The 21,224-nt window shown below is 43.8% G+C and overlaps 1 pseudogene across 1 annotated transcript in view; it reads right to left on the reverse strand.

The window, feature by feature from the left end:
• The window catches only part of LOC147726128 (uncharacterized), a 261,305-nt pseudogene that overhangs the window by 51,182 nt on the left and 188,899 nt on the right, over window positions 1-21,224 (reverse strand). Inside the window, exon 6 of the transcript XR_015309266.1 lies at window positions 10,338-10,435. The product of XR_015309266.1 is annotated as an uncharacterized LOC147726128 (transcript). The remainder of the gene's footprint in view (window positions 1-10,337; window positions 10,436-21,224) is intronic.

A 21,224-nucleotide genomic window follows, 5' to 3' on the forward strand; every position in this document is an offset into this window, starting at 1 on the left:
TATTTCCGTCCATGCAGGTAAATTGAAAAGGTAATTCAATTACAAGTATTTAAAATGTATTACCCATATCAGCAATTACCCATGCCTGCGTGGACTATCACAGACATATGTACTATTTTCTCTATGCGTGTTTTATGTTATGCATTGTCTAGAATATCACTAGTGGAACTCTCTGTAGCGTCCTTAGAAGTGAATTGTGGGGGGCATATATTATGACATAGTTAAACTGGTGGGGGGACTTTACAGATAAAGTAGCACCTGCCATACATTATAAGGATATTGCAACTCACTGAGGAGTTCCATGACCCTTTAGCGGAATGAGGCTGAAGGTTTCTTACAATAGCCTTATTATCTATGGCAGCGAGTACTTCATTCCTTGTAATACATGGTCACACCCTCACCTTTTCCACAAACTACTGAATTCCTTGGTGTGTAGCTATTGGTGTAACAATAGCCCTCGCAGCCCCCGTGGTGCAGAGGGCCCCCAATCTCTAGGGTGCTCCCTCCGACCCTGGCCAAGGGCGCGGAGGTCCTTGTCCTTAAAGATCCTAACTGGGTCCGGAGCATGAGGGGGGTCCCTCTGTGAACTTTGTAGGGAAGCCCCCTAAAGTTTTGTTACGCCACTAGCTGAAGAATAACGCACAGCAGCTTGGCTGTTCCCGGCCATTGAAGCAGGAGTTACATATTCACCAACAGGGTCCTGTGGTGCTGGTGGGTAGACAAGCACCACCATAATTTCAACTGTTTAAAATAGTAGATATAACCTCTGGATGGCATAAGGAGAGAAAGTAAATGAAAAATGACATGCAAAATATTTTGGCAGTTTATAATGCAGATGTTAGACTTAAAAAAAATTATATATAACATTTATTTAGCGGCTTAAAATAAAAGTTTTCCTTTTACTTGAGCCAGACCTAAGATAATAACTTTTTTTACACTAAAAATTGCAAATTAGAATACTCCAAAGTTATGTAAAATTCCATACTGACATTATATTTCTGAAAGTTTAGTCCACAAACATAGTGGGCCCGATTCACAGAACTAACTTAAGACAAAATCCTAAACTTACTACCATGTTTGTTATTGACAGAAGGCACTTACTCATTTTGGTATTCACAGTTGACGCTTACTCATTTCAGTATTCACAGAAGTTAGGAGTCCTAACTTTAGGACTCCTAAATGCCTTCTGTGAATACCGAAAGTCTTAAAATTAGGATTTTTCCAAGTTTAGTGGTAGTAAATTTAGGACTCCTAACTTTAGGACTCCTAAATGCCTTCTGTGAATACCGAAAGTCTTAAAATTAGGATTTTTCTCAGTTTAGTAGTAGTAAAGTTAGGACTCCTAACTTTAGGACTCCTAAATGCCTTCTGTTTATACCGAAAGTCTTAAAATTAGGATTTTTCTCAGTTTAGTAGTAGGAAAGTTTAGAAACATCCTAATTTTAAGACTTTCGGTATTCACAGAAGGCATTTAGGAGTTCTAAAGTTAGGAGACCAAAAAATTTGGGAGTATGGCTAGACCTTTCTTTTGACTATCAAACCAGGCGAGTGGCAGGCGCCTGCTTTGGGGTCCTGAAGGTCCTGGGGAAAACTCTGGACCTATTGTCCATGGCGGCCAGGAAGATCATGGTCCATGCCTTGGTGAAGTCGCAGCTGGATTATGGCAACATTCTCTATCTAGGTGCGACGACTAAATGTATGCTCCATCTTCAGGGAGTGCAGAATGAAGCAGCCCGCTTAATCCGGATGCGCCCAAGAAGGTCGTCTGCGATGGCAACACGGGCGGCGCTACACTGGCTCCCGATAAAGGAAGGAGTCATATTCAAGGCACCCTGTGTCTGTCACTGGATCCTGCAGGGGAGTGCTCCATCATACCTGTCTGATCTATTGACCCCCCATGTCCCCACACGTCAGCTGAGATCAGGTGGAGTGGGTCTGGTGTGTGTACCCGTTGTCAAGAGAGCTAGGATGGGTGGACAGTCTTTCCTTTTACTGGCTGCTAAGCAATGGAATGCTCTCCCGGTTGGTCTCCGGATGGAGGTCCAATAGACCTGCTTCAGGAAAAACTTAAAAACGTACCTCTTCCTCCGAGATATGTAGGGTGGCGGTGGAGGGTATCAGAATCTAAGCAACGTTACCGCAGCGCAGGGACACACTGGTCATAGTGTAACCATTGCGCTTTATAAATGTGCCTATTAATATTTACTATGTAATGAACTGTTTGACCATGACTTTCCATGATGGCAGCTCTGAACTGAAGCTCTGTGGTTGACCCGCTCTCTAGTATCCGGAGCAGCGCTTCACCGCAATCAAATCCCACCGGTCGCATAATTACTGCAATCGGAATGCTGGCCGTTCTCACTGATCAAAAAAACGCCTGTCTGCTTTTCTGATCAACCGTGATATGACCTGCGGAGCCCCCGCATGGGAGTGAGCTAAGATGCCGCCCGGAGATCTTCGTGACCACACTCAAAGGCCGGGAGCCAGGTACTGTGATGCCACTAGTTTCTCTCTTGAACACCCAGTGGCAGTCCTCCTCACCCCCCAGTAGTGCAGTACTGTTGGCCGGCCCCCTGGGGGTGGCTATTTGGACGAGTTAATTGGTGATTACCCCCTTGTGGTGCTGGTGCAGCGATGCTTGGGTGCCCCCCGGTGGGGCACTCGAGCTGCCCCCGTAGATCTGGGGCTGAATTTCTCCACGGCTATGGTGCTTAGTTCTCTGTTATTTCAAGCGGTACTGATCGTTTTGCTGCCGTGGGAAGGCAAGGTTGTGAACTCTGGTATATGAGGGCTAATCTTCTGTAAGGAATCCGCCGATAGAAGCGACTCAGAGCAGAACGGCTCCTGAACTCCGGAGGGGTGGCAAAAGCTTTGAATATCCTCCTACGAACACCACAGACAAGTCGCAGGCACCTATGGCCCGCAACAGCTCCCAAGCACACACCGGCCATCCTCCCCACAACCCCTCTACTAAACTTAACACCTAGTAGCTCCCATGCACTGTACGAACCTCGGCCGCCTGGCCCACACTACACGTGACAGTCTTTCAGGAGCTTCCCCTCCGGTGCAACAACCAGGCGAGAATACATTCATGGAGGAGGATGCCTGACTCCAACATGGCAGCCGTGCGAGTCCCAATCATCAGGATGCAGCAATCGAGGTATCTTAAAATACCTGGGCGCCTGACCTTGACCTGGCCTCCACACAATCGAACTAAACAATTTGGCTCCTTCATTCCATTCCTCACTCACGAAGCCCTTCCTCCACCCACCCCCTTCTCACTCCACCATTCTTCAGCAAATAGAGAAGCCCCTCCACCCACTCCAGACCCCTTGGACTGGCACATCGAGCGTACTCCTGCGAGACTTGGGGTGCTCCCCACCATCCTCCCCCCCTGGCTCACTCATCATGACATTAATTCTGGGATCTTCCTCAGACTGTTGAGACCTAATTAGCTGACTGATGCCCTGTGGAGCTATCTGTTAGCTAAAGAGGAGATGGGTTGTGGACTTCCCCCTCGACCATCATCTACCCAGCCGGACTTTGGGCAGACTTTCCTTCGTCTCTCCGTCGTACTCTCCCCCTACCCTTTACCCTACACTTGCTTGTCCTCCTATGCTCTTTAAAATTATTTTTTTAATCCAAGACCCTGCTATTTGGCCGATGCCCGGTGGAGCTACATGATATCTAAGGAGGAGATGGGCTGTGTACTTCTCTCAAGGCCGTCACCTACCCAGCAAGACTCCCCCTCTACGCTCTATTTATCTCTTCTCCCATGCTCTTTAAATGTTTTACTTGTAACTTATGTAACCTGTTAACAGATGTAACTTTGTGGTACCTCAGGTAAAGCAATCTGATACCTTCTGGTCTAGTCAGCGCTATATAAAACTCAATAAATAAATACCAATCAATAAATGAATAAAACTGTTTAAGAATCATACTAGTCTCTGTGTGGAGCATATGATCCATAACCTTGATTGCCTTGATTGAGTTTTTTACTTTTTTGTCTGCCAACTGATATGCCAGTATTTTCCCCACCTGTTCACCATATTCGACTGTGATGACCGGAATTTATTATAATCTGCATTAACCTTCTCCTTTAGAGATTGACTGGCTAAAGCCTGGGCAAAAATCAAATCAGAGTAGATCTGAGTTTGTCTCGGTTCATTATTTTTAACAGCAGTGGCATGAGATCTTTCCAGACTAACCAATGCAGCGGGAGCAGCTTTAATAGCACCCTCTTTGCCTTTATTCTCTCGCAAAAAAAACTGCTGACTGATGCCTCCAATGTAACCCTTAAGTTAGTCCCAAAGAGTACGAAAGTTAGTAGAATTAATATCGATATGAAGGAATTCTAGCAACAGTCCTTCCATATGTGGGGTATACCGATTATCTGTCAATAAATATCGGGGGAAAGAAAAAGAACGTCTATATGTTTTTGCCGAAAGGGTTTGGAAAGTGATAGTTAAAGGGTTATGGTCTGAAGTGATTTTAGGGCACAGCTTGATTGCCGCAGACTGGAGAATCTGATTCTGGGCCCACACCATATCTAGCCTGGAGTACAGTCTGTGTGGGCATGAATAATGAGTAGAGGCTGGAAGATCTATATACAACATTCTCCAATCTCACTAAGGATGTACGGACATGCTAATTCTAAAATTGCTGCCCTAACTTTAGGCATTCTAACAGTAGTGCAAGGGCTGGTGGAATCTACAGCTTAGTTTATCACACATTTAAAGTCGACTGCAATTATCAGTACCCCCTGTAGTTCCAATATAGTTAGCATTAACTCTCTGGGTCGTCGACGTTCGGGCCATACAAATTAACCAAACATATTTCACATCAGAGATCGCCACCTGAGCGATTACCCACCTCTCTCTTGGATCTGCTAAACTCTGAGGATTGTGTACGTAAGTGTTTTGCTAGCAAGGATTGCATTTCCTCTAATTGAAAGTCTTTGTGAGGTACAGACAAAAGTATGATATGCCAGTTCATTAAGAAGTCTACTATATTTATGAGCTAGATGAGTTTCTGATAGGAGTGCCAGGTGTGGTTTGTACGCATTTAGCTCTTCCCGAACAAGCCAACGTTTGCTAGCAGCATTCAGAACAGAGACATTCCAACATAAGCATTTAAGTAATGCCATAAAAAATCAAAGATTGAACACCATATATAGGTTTTCCTTGTGAGAAAGTACTTTTTTTTAGTGTGATACATGCATATACCAACTTTATTCATAGTACTGCCCCAGTATAAATACAGCTTAATAACTACTCACCACCATTCTGTTCGCATACCCCCTTTGCTTTTACCCTACCCCTTAAAGCTAAACCATCCTGAAACTAACCTACCCAAATTCCACCCAGTATCCTAAGAAAAGAATCACCCCCCTCCCTGTTGTCTCTGGCAATAAAGCAATTGAGAGCGCCAGCACCCTGAGAACCACCCCACCCCTCCAGTACACCATGAAACTCATTACTAAGCGAGAGGGTCTTTAGCACAAAAGAGAGACAAGAAAAAAGTATAGAAGGTAGTGTTGCTAAAATATGCAAAGGGGAAACCGGAAGGACAATATCATTTAGTTTTTAGTTGTAACTTTGCCAACGCCTGTTGAGCGGCATGCTTCAAATATACCAGTTGAGCTTGGCCGTTTTTGATCATTTTTTAAGCGTGCTGGTTCTTGGTGTAGTTTCCATCGCCTATCCATCGTGTTCTTGCATAAGTCAGACCTACAAAAAATGGAATACGGGCCCACTCTGATAGGCACATTGGGAGGGGCTTTGATGGAATTTGCTTATGGTATGCGATAATTTCCAAAAAAGATATGAAGTATTGTTTACAGCAGATGGTAATCTATGGGCTCGTTGTACTTGACTGTCCCAGTCCCAGTCGTCCAGATCAGGAAATTCCCTCATGAGTAGCTGTACAATGAATGCTCTGGGATCCGAGCCGCCTTCGTTTTCAGGCACACCAAACAGACGGATATGTGTTACATCATTGCCGATTCTCTAAGTCCTCAACTTTATTTTGCAGAGCAGTAAGATGAATCTCATGTGCATCAGAAGTATTAGCAACCTTTGCCATGGGATCCTCGGTATCTGATACGCGATGTTGCAGCTTCGTTATATTGGTTGGTAATGCAGCGACTTTGTTGTTTACTTCAGCAAGGGCCTGCTTTATCGCTGAGCTGTCTGCTTTAGCCTGGGGTTGCTGCCTACTGCTGAGGTTGATTCACGTGGCATGCTTGAATCTTGATGTAGCGAGGTATGGCCAGTGGCAGAACCAGGGTCAGAGACAAAGATGGAACCAAAGAGTCTTGAAATCAAGGTTTTCACTTCCCTTTTGGCAGTAACCCACTTGCGAAGTGAGCTGGTAGTGGCCAGTTTGGTGGATGCAGGATTGAAAATGCGCACATCACTTTCTTTATCCCTTCCTTTTTTAAAGTTTCTTGCATTTTTGATGTTAAAATTGCATCTTATCTTCCGCTTCTTCCCACTAGACAAACAGAGCGATTGGACTGTTGTTTGTGTGTCTCTGGAGGTCACATCTCTGAAGGTGTTTGCCGCTATGTCGTGATGGTAAAGCTTCCTTCTTTGCGGAAAATCTGAACAACGGTGATCTTAGAAGAGGTAGAAGATGGAGTGCCTTGCTTGTGTCTAACCGGTGAAGTGCCCTGTGAATCATCGGTCTGTACTGTTTGTACACCAGCAACCATTCCTAAAGAATCTTTATCTAACTGCCAGGTTTCGCTGGTACCTTTTGCAGCAGGTAGAATATCATGATCTGCATCTAGTTCATTAGGATAGTGTACTGAGCTTACTTGTTGAGCAGGTACTGGTAGCAGGTCTCCTATTTGTGCATACCGTTATAGTTTGTTTTTCTGCAGCTGCCAAAGGTGAACATACAAGGACATCTTCAGTCAGCTCTTCCCTGTGCCAGCCAAAGCGCAGAGATTCACCATCAGGAAATAAAGAGTAAGCTTGTATCGAGCCCTGTGCCGAGGGATATTCACTGCACAGTGGAGAAGGAAGGACAGAAGGTGCAGCGATAGGCTCCTTTTACAAGTTTAGGACTGCCTCTAAAAGTGCCTCCACCATTTCCCCCTCTGGAGGTGGATTTGTAGCTCCCCCAGGATAGATAAACTTGTTCATGTTATCTGAATGCAGGATGTTAAGAATAGAGCATTTTACCTTGGAGGATGAGCGATTCACAGTACCTTTTGAGGGTTGAAGCTGTGGTTCTTCCCCGCTCAATGCAGTATGTACTGTGCAGGCGGCTGTGAGGGCATGTGTGGCAGCTCTGGCCCCTTTCTAGCCTGTTGGTTTCGGCAGTGCCATTTTGGACAGAAGATGAGAGAAAAAGGCAGAGAGGGGAACCAAACAAGGGAGGGCGCCAAGCAAACGTCCAAAGCTGCAATCGTTTCCCAGTGATCCGTAGCAGCATCAGGGAGTTACAGGTTGGGGGAGCAGAACTTGACCTTACACAGTAGCTGAAGGTAGCTGCGCTTGTTAAGCACCATGTGGATGTTTCAAGTCTGATTGAAGACATGGGACTAGACGCTTTGTTCCTGACAGAGACATGGACCACTGCGGAGTTGGTGGTGGAAATAGGTCTTGCCTGTCCCAACGGATATAAAATCCTTCACATGCCAAGAACTGCAGGCAGAGGGGGAGGAGTGGGAGTAATTTTCAAGGCGAAGCTGAACTTTATGCCCCTACTGATAGATGAAGCGGAGGGGATAGAAATTATGGGCTTTTCGTTGCAGACACTCAGGGGCAGTTTACTTACAGGACTGCTATGCTATAGGCCTCCAGGCAGCACCATGCAATATCAAAATTTCCTAGACACTATCACCAATCTAACCTTGACGCATACTAGAATGATCATACTGGGAGACTTCAATCTCAGGGAGAATGGGAACCTCAGCAACCACTTGAGAGATCTGAGACACACGTGTGCTAACCTTAATCTCTCACAGCTAGTGGAACAGCCCACTCATCAAGGGGGGCACATTCTTGACTTATTGTTTTCCAATCAAGCTATCTCCAATATATTAAATATATTACCCCAGTCCTGGACTGACCACTATTTAATTCAGTTTGAGGTCAGGCGGCCCTGTTTAAAGATCAAAACTAGCCAGCAGAATACCTATAGGGGAGGCAGGGAATGGGCAAAATTAGATTAGATTGGACCCCTTTTACCTGTCAAGGAGAATAACTACTTCCCACCTATGACGACGGCTGAGGAAAACTATAATATTTACACCAGCTATATAATAGACATTCTAGATCAGACAAACCCAATAAAGAAGTTAAAAAACAGGAATAAAATCATGGCCCCCTGGTATAATGAAGACCTGAAACAGTTGCCTGCACTCCGCAAGAAGGCGGAAAGGAAATGGAGAAAGGGATATACTGAGGAAGATAAAAGAGATCTGAGATCAGTACAATTGAAATACAAAGAATGTATTCTTAAAACTAAGGCTGAATTCTATGGTACTTCTATCATTCAAGCGCCGAATGGAGCAAAAGCCCTTTTTAAAATCATTAAGGACCTTTCTTCCCCCACCTGCCTAAACAACAAGGTGGCAGCATCACAAAAATGATGTCATGACATTGCTCTCTACTTCCAGGACAAAATTGTCAACATTTTTAACACACTCAATAGCTTGTCAGTCATACTGGTGTTGCAGGAGGGGAGGGCAGCATTTTCCCAACAGTCAGCAGCAGCATATGAGGCCTGTAGTTTATTTTAAGTCACTCAAGAAGAAGCAGGATTACTCGATGCAGTTACTTTTTATAAACAATACTTCCCACTTCCAGGAGGACAAGGCATATCTGGCTTGAGGCATAACAGTGGCAGGACTCTCAACCTGTCTTGTTTCCTCTCCTTTTTAATGAGCAGCTTCTCTTTAAGCAGGTAATAACAGCGGCAGCAGCAAAACTCTCGGCTTACCGCTGACCACATTCAGCTGTCACGTTTCAAAAGTGAAGACCCGCTGTGCTCATGTCGGCAGCCAAGCTCCCTGCTCGCTGTGTTTACTTTCCCTTCTGAGGCGTTTGTCGATGTGGGGACCAAGTGAAGATTGCCCAGCAGGCTTTGAGACATATGCAAGTCTCACGCGGCAGTCCTCCCGCAGGTAAGCGGACCCATACGGATGAATGCAGCGGTATTCGGCTGTATCGCGGGTGGCGGAGCGGTGAACCGTCAGGGTGAAACTCTCAGTGGCGGCATCAATACGTCATCTTGTTTTATGACTAGATAATGTCATTAATTATGTCTTAAATTATGTCATTTGAGATGCCATCAGTGATGTCATCAATGATGTCATAAGTGATATGTGAGCTCATAAGCAGTGCACTGTGTTATAATTACGGTGTTAAGATCTGTGAACAGACCCCTGTAATTTGTTTTTGTTTTTTTGGTACCTCGGTACCACAGGGGTGTCCTCGCTGAGGACAACTGTTCTGGGTGCTAGTACCATGTTACTGCTGACTCAAAATGATATATATTTTTCATTTAAATTGATGGAGGGTCCCTTTGGGGTCCCTTTGGACTCCCTTCCCCATGGCCCTGTACGTCATGGAGTGCCCACCTTGAATCCTTATGTGGCATGCATTTTAAAAAAAAATCCAGGACTCATGAAACAAGTAATAGCGGCTGCAACATTTTCTTCAGTGTTGGAGGCAGCCAACCAGATCAGTTACCAGCAATGGTATTGTAGTACTGGAATGACCATCAGCAGAAAAAGCTCTCTTGGAGAATCACAAAGGCTTTTTTATTTTATTTCTTTGTACCGCAGGAGTAATGCAGGACTTCCAAGAGGCGAGAACGAACTATACCTAACATTTTCTGAGGGTTAACATTTTCATGCCCAACCAGAACCCCTCTTTAAGCACTAATTACAACAGCAGAACATATTTACACCTAATTGCAAAAAAGAAAGTTTCTTATGGGAATTGACATTGGAAATCACTCTTTTGAGCACCCCCTGTTGTTTTGGCCGCTGCTTGACAGGTTAGTGCGAAACTTTCCAGGAAGGAGCCAAAGAGGATGAACAAGCTTTTTATAACGTTTCATGCAGATGCCTCAAACAGTGCCAAAGGTATTAGGAAAACAAAAATGCTTTTCCTACGAAGGCTCCGACCTAACACAGTGACGACACAATCGATTCAAAGTGTTAGGATTGCATTCAATGCTATTTTATTCAAGATTTTACTAATAATTATATTCACGGTAGAAAGTAAACGACCTAATAAATTCAATTAACATGACACAGAACATTTATAGGTTTACTAATCTTCCAAATATGCCTTTATTGAATCCATAAACGATACCTGATATTCTTGGATTGTCCCGCTACATTCTGACAGCTTCTTCCACTTGATTGTTTTGGTTGTTGCATTAAACCATTCAATTTCAGGGGCATCTGGTACTGTAAGAAAATAGATTAAAATCCTACTGGAAGTGCTATAAATTGCACATTCTAGTAAATTTCAGCAATTTGATAGTGATATCACAATGATGTGAAGTGCAATAAATGAATATGTACTAAAACTGTAGTCATAGTAACTGTGCACAACTTCAAATCATAGATTTAAAGATCAGTGGGTTTCGTCTATGTTTTGCATATCTTCTCACAAGTGTGGTGGCGAACACAATCCAAAAACAACCTTCCCTTTCTCAATTTTGGAAAGACACTCAATCCTGTTTCTTACATGAGGAAAGCTTCTTCTTTCTTACTTAGCAGAAAACAACCTAAAATGAGATTGTGAATACCCACAAACATACACATTTGTGGGTGGTTTGTACATATTGGATGACCACCCATTTCTGGATTGTCCAATTAACTATTCAGTCCACTACATATATGACTGGAAGCAGGCAGGAATGCTGGCAGATTGCCTGCATTTGTATGCTTGCTCTGGCAGTGACATTGTCTACTGGTCTTGACTATATTATACAGGATGAGAGCTCAGTTGTTTGCCAGTGTAGGTGTCAGTAACATGCACAGAATATTTCTGAAGTCAGCCAGCGAGAAGGCTGTACGGAGCGGGAGGGTAAGGTCATTCCAGGTCTTGATGGCGATGTAGAAGAAGGAACGGCCGCTACTGGTTTGGATGGGGATGTGTGAGCACAGGCAAGTAAAGAGGAGCGTAGGTGTGTACAGGGTTGGTGGAAGTCCAGTTGATGGTTGACGTAGGCAGGTCCTAGGTCATAAAGGAATTTGTAGGCATGCATGAGCATCTTGACCTGGTATCTCTTCTGGATGTGGAGCCAGTGGAGATCTCTCAGGTAGAGGGTGGTGTGGGTGTGTTTGGGGAGATCCAGGGTGGCTCTGGCTGCTGCGTTCTGCATGGTCTGAAGTCTTCTGAGTAGCTGGGTGGAAATGGCGGCATGGAGGGCATTGTCGTATTCGAGGCGACTAGTGACAAGAATCTGGTTGAAGGTCTTTCCGGTGTTGGTTGGGATCCATTTGAAGATTCTGCAGAGCATGCGAAGTGTGTGGAAGCAGGAGGAGGCGACTGCGTTGACTTGTCGTTTCATAATCAGTTGACCAAGAATGATGCCAAGGTTGCATGCATGGTCGGTTGATGTGGGTGTACGTCTGAGTTATGCAGGCCACCAGCTGTATTCCCATTAGAATGGACCAACCATAGCAATAACATAGATGGTTAACACACTTAACGACCAAGATAAGTAGGGCGAGGATTGTGCTGAGCTTGTGTAAAATTTGAGTCTGTGATTGGTTTCTGTTGGGCACCAACATCACTTATATAAGGGCACTGAGCAGTAGCTCTGACTGTCAAGGATTAAAAGGTTTGAAAGGTTCTGGTATTCCACTGCTGCATTCAACCACTACGTTCTGACGGAATAACAAACTACGCAAACACAAGATAATGGACGGAGTGCTGACTTTTTCAACCACTCACCACCAGTCAAAGATCTGGGTTTAATCCATCGTTCTTTTGCTCACTATGCCACCCCAGTTTGGACTCAGCCTTATGCAAATCAGCCTTTACCCTGTTCCACATGGGAACAGTTCAGCCTGAACTGACAGGCTAGGTCCTTCCTGGACCGGAGATAAGCATCCTTGGACCCATTTGGGTTGGTGATTACAAACAACAGCTTAGTAGTTAATAAAAGTTGTGGCAGACTGAAGCATGAACCAATATGAATTGACCTGTTCTCTGCACCCAAACACAAACCCAAAATGTACAATACAAAATGTACAATAACACCACAACAATCACAATACACAGACTAAATAATCAAAAGCAGATAAAGTACACAAACCCAACATGTACAATACAAAATGTACAATACCACCACAACAATCACAATACACAGACTAAATAATCAAAAGCAGATAAAAATTACTAAATCATTGAGAGTGCTGGTTTGCAAAGATACCCCACCAAGGAGGTGCAACTGCTCAATTGCAACTCCACATTGGTCTGCCATTGGTGTCCGAGTTGTTTGCATATCTTGTCAATACGTCCCTCACTCAAGGAACCTTTGAGACATTCTAAACAAAACACAGAATACAAAAAATATATGCAAATGTATTAAGTACAATGGTTTGAACTTGTTTTTGATCAGTCCACTGTGCACTTTGAGCTATAACAGAATACAGGTTGAGTGGGATACTGTGTTTTGTTTATGATTTTTGTTTTCCCCCTTACCCCAGACCTAAAATTAATAAAAGTAGGGGTTTACTTATTCTCATGTGACCTTCCAGAAGTTCTCAAAAAGGGCCAGATCCTCCTATTCCTAAAGAAACGTACATTAGACCCTGATGACTTTGCCAAATACAAGCTCAGCACTCATCTACTATTCCCCATCAAGATTATTGAAAAAGCTGTCTATGGTCAACTCCAAGATCACATTAAACCAAGCCATCTCCTGCACGACTGTTACGCTGGCTTCTAATAAAACTGTAGCAAATTAAGATTACCCCTTGCTCTTGATTTGCTGGACCTCCCAGCTGCCTTCCTCACAGATGGCCATCCCACCCTCATACACATCCTGGATTCTCAAATGGGATTTATCAGCAAAGTTCTTCAATCGTTGTCCTGGTTCTCCTCTTACCTTTACAACTGCCACCAGTTTGTTGACATGAGCACATCCAGGTCACAAACGATTCCTGTCAACGCCAGAGCCCCGCAGGATTCTCCCATGTCCTCTGTTATCTTCAACCACTACATGAAGCCGCTTGGTACTCCATTCACAGAGAACAGCATCAAGATTCAACAACATGGCAATGATGCACATATCTAAAAGTCGCCTATGCTTCAGAGATGCCTCAAACACTACCTACACATTATGCAAACTTGGACCAACCTGAAGCACTACCCAACCAATACAGAATTCCTGTATTACTAAGGGTAAGAAACAAAAACAGTGCAAACCTGACTCAATGACATGATCCTTGATGACTTCGAATGCCAACTCACTTGGATTCACACTGGACACCTACCTTTCCTCGAGTAACACATTGCCAAAAAAACAAAGATGGCCTGATGCTTATTTGTTCTTGTAAAAGGAAATTGTTTTATCTAGAGAGAACTTTCAGAACTGCTGTTCAGGATTGTGGCAACACTCTGCGGCATTATCTGCCAGACTCCCCACTGGCACTACTTAAGGGCATCCTATACACTGTAGCCTGTCACATCCAGGGCCTGAAGACATATGATCACATTGCCCTAGTCCTGTGGGAACTCCATTAGTTCCACTTGATGGCCCTACCAATCTTCATACCTGCATTATCCTTTATGGAGCGATCACAACCAGCATCCACATTTATCTTAGAGAAAGGCTCACCATCTCTAGTGGTTTCCAAGACACTCGCAGTCAGGAAAACATCATACTGCAGACTAAGAAGCGAAATAAAGAATAAACAAGACAGCGGTATGTTTGTCATGGACCACATACTACACACGGGTGCTTTTTGGCTAGGTTTTTGCTAAATAAATATCACATAAATACGTACAAATGCACAAGGGCAAAACAGCTCCCTTGTCACTAATATTTATATTTTAAATCCTATATGTTTATGTATGGTATATTTTTGACACACTGGAGCGGCATCCTCTATGTGTTCCGCTCCTGCATCACGCTGTTCATTATCACTGCTTCATCGCGTGGGGCACTACAATGAGAATATGTTCTGGATCTGTTTAAATAGCTGCTTCTATAACTAATTCATATAAATCAATGACAGGGCATAAAACATGTATGTGGCTCTTCAGAGGAATGTCCCCAGATCATTCTGTGATTCAGAACTTTAAAAGCACTGTAATAGGCAGCAAAGGTATCCAAGATGTCCTCTGGGAGTCTCGCTCGTTTGTTTTGTCATCATAGATGGGAGGGACTGCTGTTGTTACCTCTCTCTGCCTACGTTTTGCTGCTAGAAGCCTGCCGGCCTTCTGTACTTGTTATTAATGGTTGCCCTTGAGTTGTTATAGTTTATACTCTGCCTTTGGAGAGTAATTGGTATTAAGGACAAGTTTGACCTTCTCTAATTTCCTTCTGTTGGCATCAGAAGGTTCTCAGTGTAAGAATGGGTCATCCACTCAAAGTCCCTCTCAAGGTTTGCTTGCTTCCTTTCTTATGTTCATTCGAAATGGCATAATCCCTCATTAGTTGGTCTTTGACTGTCACCTAAAAGACCCGTGAAGACAACCAATTGGCTGTTTTTTATGTTGGTTCTAATGTCATTTTTTTTTTTCTGTAGGCAGTTTGTGAAGAGAAATATTTATGCACCAAGTTGTTCTCATTGCAAGGACCATCCCCTTTTAATCTGGAACAATGTCAGTGCATGATCCATAACTTCTAAGATCCCCCAGCCGGTCACGTAGAGTGTCAGGAAGTGTGCGGTGAGAAAGCAGTCTATTCTTGATAGAGTACCATAAGCACAAGTGAGAAAAGTATATTTTTAGTTGGGTAAGTGAGCCTCCAAATGTCCATGACAAGTCACCCATTACATCCTTATCATTGGCATTCTGGGTATCTATTAGGTTGGTCCTATCTAACATTGGGACCAAGGATATATTTCAGTCGTCCTGACACTCGTCTGCATCATATCAAACTCTGAACCTGATAAGTGGGACAGAAAAGACAGTTTGGTGGAGTTGAGGGGATATGCTGGTCCCACAGTAATGTTCTTGGCAAATATTAGTGCTGTGGTAAATGTGTATCGCTCTTCTTTTTCAATCAACACCTGTTGGACCATACATGGTAGTGTTTTCCTAGGCAATCCAGCCCCTCTGCTCATTTTTGAAGAGGAGGCATGGGTAGAAAGAGGATTATGAGAAGAAAGCAAACAGCTATTGTAGAATATTCTCCCACCCCAGAACATCTTCAGTTCTTTGCATTCTAATTGTGACGTGGGTTTCCTACAGAAGTGCTATGTCTGCATGGTTTGAGGCACGTTATGACAGTACTTTTTGACTTTCCACATAGTTGGACACACTTTTCTCACTTAGGGAAACAATCGTGACTAGAATTGCTGTCAAGAGGATTTTTATGTAGTAATGGCCACTCCTCGGGTAGTTGCAAGATGAGCATGATTTGCCTCAAAAGTAGGCATAGAGCTTTGTATGGGGGCACACTTTATCAATGGGAACTGAAACAAAGTGGTATGGTGTTGGCACAAAGAGGGAGAGTCAATATAGTGTGAGTAAGAGTGGAAAGAGGCACCAAGCACTGAGCTGGGGCTGTATGTACAGCCTACTATACATAGATATAATATCACAAAGAACATGGGGAAAGGGGCTTAACAGAAGTGCTTCATAGGCAATAATAGGTTAAAGCAGTCCCTAGAGGGGTGTGGACCAAGCATAGGCCTCTAACTTTCATTGTTGGACTAAATCATCACTCACGGACAGCAGGCAGCATGGAGTCCAAGCCTTGTCAGGGCATCTATTTATAGAATAAGCATAGAATAATGTTTTGGAGGAGTTGGGCAGTGTAAATGGAAAGGTACAAACATCTGTCCAGCAATCATAGGTGGAGATGGTCTATAATATGATCAGGAAAAGAGAAAAATGATCTCAGAGAGCAACTCCTTACCCACTAACTGTGTAGCAGAGGTGGAGGGACTTGCAGATGGTCAAGTGAGGAAGGACAATTCTTTCCTGAATGTGAGACATCAGTGCAGGTAGTGTAGCAAAGTTTACTGGCCCACACATTATTGAAATAGTCAGAGGTATCACGCCGGGAATGTATACAACGAAGTAGCGTTAGAGTGTTTGAAAGAGAGCGGGAAGGAAGAGAGGGAAGAACAATGGAAAACAATCATGGTCATGGCATTTATGGCAGTGAAGTGTAAAAATGTAGAGGAGTTACCTCCTGCGACACTGCTCTTCGGGGGGCACTGGAAGACCATCAAGTTAAGAGAGGGCTGCAGACAAGGAATCAACTGTTACATCATAATTGAGGGGTATGAAGAGAACTAATCAACAATTATACTGGACATCTGAAATCAGCATTTCAGTCAGTTAGTAGGAGTCCCAGCATACGGCTTCAGAAGGACTTGTCCATTTCCTTGTCATAGATCAACCTTTTTCCCATCAAGTTTAACAATCATCCACATCTGTAGGTCACCTAGTTTCTCGTGAGTCGGATTAGGACATCATCAACAGGTCCTAATTTACCATCTACGAGTCATCTCTCCCCTTCACTAGACGGGGGTTGAGTCCTCAGAGTTACTACATAGACACCAGGAGGAGACCCAGATAATAATAAAGTATGGCACCATTGGTGACTGATGGGAATCCATGCTTGTAATTAGGTCTTCCAATTACATTAAGGACATTGAGTATGACTTCAGTATGAGGCAGCCATCTTCACCAGTATCCAACATCCACCCTTCAGTATAAGGCAGCCATCCTCACCTGTATCCAACATCCCCCTTCAGTATGAGGCTACCATCTTCACCTGTATCCAACATCCCCCCCTTCAGTATGAGGCAGCAATCTTCACCTGTATCCAACATCCCCCTTTAGAATGAGATGGCCATCTTCACTTGTATCCAACATCTCCCTTCAGTATGAGGAGGCCATCTTCACTTGTAGCCAAGATCCCCCCTTCAGTATGAAGGTGACTATCTTCCCCTGTATCCAACATCCCCCTTCAGTATAGAAGTGACCATCTTCACCTGTAGCCAACATTAACCCTTCAGTATGAGGAGACCATCTTTCCCTGTATCCAACATCCCCCCTTCAGTATGAAGCGATCATCTTCCCCTGTATTCAACATCCCACCTTCAGTATGAGGCGACCATCTTCACTTGTATCCAACATCCACCCTTCAGTATGAGGGGACCATCTTCTCCTCTATCCAACATCCCCCGTCAGTATTAGGTGACCCTCCTCCCCTCTATCCAACATCCCCCCTTCAGTATGAGGTGACTATCTTCTCCTCTATCCAACATCCCCCCTTCAGTATGAGGGGACCATCTTCTCCTCTATCCAACATCCCCCTTCAGTATGAGGTGACCATCTTCACCTCTATCCAACATCCCCCCCTTCGGTATGAGGCGACCATCTTCACTTGTATCCAACATACCCCCTTCGGTATGAGGCGACCATCTTCATCTATAGCCAAGCTCCTAAAACCAAACTGCTGTGCTATATAACTATGAAAAACCTGAAATACTATACTAGGTCAAACCTATTACATTTATAAATGTTTGTAATTTTTACCATCTCCCCATTTATATGCGTATCCACTAAATGGCATTCGGCATACATAACACCTTCAACCAACTGTGACATTTTACCCAACAGATCCTTACCTTCTGGAATTTGTTGATTTGTCTTTACAATTATAAATCTAGTATAAAAATTGTCAATGAGCAAATAAAATACTGCTGTCCTTAAATTAATAACTGATGAATGTGTGACGTGCCACGTAAGGCACATCTGTGTTTTCCCCATATAGAACATAAATATGTGCCACTATCGTAAACACCACTGTGCCCCTTGCACATATTACCCTGTGCCCCAGACTGAACATCTGTCACTCTCACCTTGTGTACCACATCCAGTGATCCAATGATGGACATCCCCCAGTGTCCCTTTGGGGCCATCTCAATACTTGCATAGAGCATATGGCAATGATATCCCCCTTAGTCCATGCCGGGATACACAATTTGTCTTGAGACGAGGGCTTTTATCCTACAAATCATTGCTATCAAGGATTTCATCAAAATGAGCTCTATAGAACCAAACCAAGAGGTCAACCCCTAAAATGTATAAGATTGCACCAAGAAAGGCCTGGACTGGAAAGAGTGTAGTGATGACCTGCAATGAGGTGGCCACCATACATATCACCCACTGCTTCACTGAACCACAACAAAAAGTGCGCGCCTTCTTGGGTGCATGTCGTTTTACATTCATCGTTGATGGTATGGGGTCAGAAATCCCAGCATCCAAAGGGATTTAGAGTAAAAGGGCAGGATCAGCAGAAGTGAGCAGGTAAGAGAGTTCTCAAAGAAACAGAGAATGTAAGAGTGCAGATGCACGGGGCATGAGAGTGCTCTAGGACTGACTGAAGAAGAATGCTCAGACAGTGAACTCATGTAATAAAGAAGGAACTGCTAGCAGGAGAGTGCAGGAGAGTGGGAATGGTCCATTCAGTGCTAATAAAAGAAGACTGCAGCAGAACACAGATAAAGGTACTGGTCAAGAAAGTTACTTGTGGTAGAGACTGCAGGAGATAGAGCGAAAGGACATGAGGGAGTCATAAAACAGGAACACAATTGAACCTGCATGAAGGTAATGCACAGGAGAGAACTTCTAGAAGGAGGCGAGTACCGCTGAATGTAGTCAGTGGACACTACATTTCTCCTAGGAGGAGGTGGTAGCCTTCTGGGCGAAAGCTACAAAGAGAATTATGAGAAAACAGGAGAGTACAGCAGAGTGCAGGTAGAGGGTGCATGAGACTGCTAAATGGGAAACGGTGAAAGGGTGCTCACAGGGGAGACTACAGCCAAGTGCCTGTCAAGGAAAGACAACATCATCAGGGAGAGGAAAGATACTAAAGAAGAGCGGGAGGGGAGAGTTCCTTGTTAGAAACCAGCAGAAAGAGCACAGAAAAGCGCTCAGCATCAACTTTCGACCTAGAGATCAAAATGCAAACACTTGGCTTAATCTGGATTGAAGCCTTGGTGGAAGCCTGGATTGAAGCCTGCCTTTTTCTCTTGGTGTGATCTTGGGATCATTTGAATCAGTGATCCTCATAAAAAAGTGTCAGTTTAGTGAAGTTCTTTGCCTCGGTGAGTAGAGGAAGATAACTTGGTAGGGAACTGTAGTGAGCCAGCCTGCCTCGCGCTCGCACTGTGAGCAACGCGCGAGGCACTGATCTCGTGCTGGCTGCCTACGTAATGTGTGTGACAGTTGGTGGCTCGAGCGCCTGAGAGTCCACTGCCATTTTGTGCTGACATGTCGTGCTGGCGGGAGTCTTAATTACAATAAAGCCTTCTCTGCTTACTTTACTTCTTGTGAGATATTACACTCATTTCTGGCGACGACGACCTAAGGCTTCCGCAACGGACCCGCTTATTTATCTAAAGCAGCAAAAAGTTTACCTCGCATGGTGGCGAAATTGACTGAAGATTGGACGCTTCGCTGTGTTTCCTGCGCAGTGTGGGAACATCAAAATTGAGAAATCGGCACTGGTTCTTGACGACGCTGGACCTGCCTCTCCCTCCCTCTGCCTGAGGCGACTGCGCACTTTCACGTAAGTCGAGCGTGAGGAAGTCAACGCCTACCACATTAGTTCCTCGGCAGAAGGCTTCCTCTTATTCTTCTTAAAGGGGAAGTAACCATTTCATCGTGTGCATATGCTCTTTGGGAATTAAACGTTTAAAATCTGTGTTCAGCAGCACAAACAAGAGTTGGACTTTAGAGAAAACATCGATGTGGTTTTTACCACTCATTTGAGGAAACTGTATTCAAAAGCACGACATATATACATATAAGGAGGGAAAATATAACTAGAGAGTTCAAAGGGAATTCACACTCAAGCTTCAAACTAATAACAAGTTAGGAAGATTATTGACATTGTCAGGCCCAGCATATTGGATTTTGCTTCTGTGTAAGTTCAATCATAGTTGTGTTTTCTGACAGTAGTTTAGCTGCTGGGTGAAAATAAAATATACTGCTGTGGTATACGTTATACTACTTGCTGTCTTCACAATATAGTAAATGATGCAGTCAATTCACCCTCCGCCTCCTTTCTTGGATACGCCAGGGGAACCACCTGTGGCATGGAGAAAATGGTTTGATGCTTTCGAGAACTATTTGGGTGCCATTGGAGCACACAGGTTTAGAGCAGAAAGGAAAAGATTTTTACTTCTTCACTCTTTGGGTTTTGAAGGAAGAGAAACTCTCAAACACTTACCTGATGTTATTGATGAAGGCGGTGAAGAAACTGATGAGTATCAAAACACTGTTAGAAAACTTAAGTTAAGGTATGACAAGCAACCCAGTGTCGTGGTCTTAAGACATAAATTCTTTAAGAGAGCACAAAAAACAGAGGAAGATGTCGACACGTATGTTACTGCCTTGAGAAAAATGGTTGCAGAATGCGAATTCGAAAATTTCAGTGAACAACTATTGCGTGATCAATTCATTAGTAAATGCCTGGATAAATCCATCAGACAGAAGCTGTTATCCTTGGAAAATCCAACCTTAGATGAATCCATCCGCATAGCCAAAAGTATTGAAACGTCACAATCCTCTATCAGAGAACTTGAAAGTAAAAATGTTGAATTGGTGACCCCTGTTCGCTTTAAAAATGTGGTGAGGAAAAAAGATTTTCAACAGAATAATTTTTTCAAAAGAACTGATATCTGCTTCAGGTGCGGTTATCCTTCACATGCTAGAAGTGGAAGGCCATGTCCTGCGAGGAATGCCACATGTCGAAAATGTGGGAAATTGGGGCATTTTGACAAAGTCTGCCAGACAAACAAGAAAAGTCCTAACCAAGTTGCATGTATTAAGGACTCAAGTGAAAGTGACAGTGATGACGCCCTATGTGAACTTAAAGACATGGTTCTGGTGGTAAAAGAAGGAGACATAATAACAGGGAATCCTGATGACTGTGTTGATCCTTATGCTATCATTGGTGTTGGTGATAAAAATCTGAGACTTTTAGTAGATTCAGGTGCCAGGATAACAATGATCAGTGAATCTTTATTCAAAGAGAAATGGGGA

The sequence above is a fragment of the Lissotriton vulgaris genome, chromosome 3_1 (assembly GCF_964263255.1).
Source record: "Lissotriton vulgaris chromosome 3_1, aLisVul1.2, whole genome shotgun sequence".
Classification (NCBI taxonomy): domain Eukaryota; kingdom Metazoa; phylum Chordata; class Amphibia; order Caudata; family Salamandridae; genus Lissotriton; species Lissotriton vulgaris.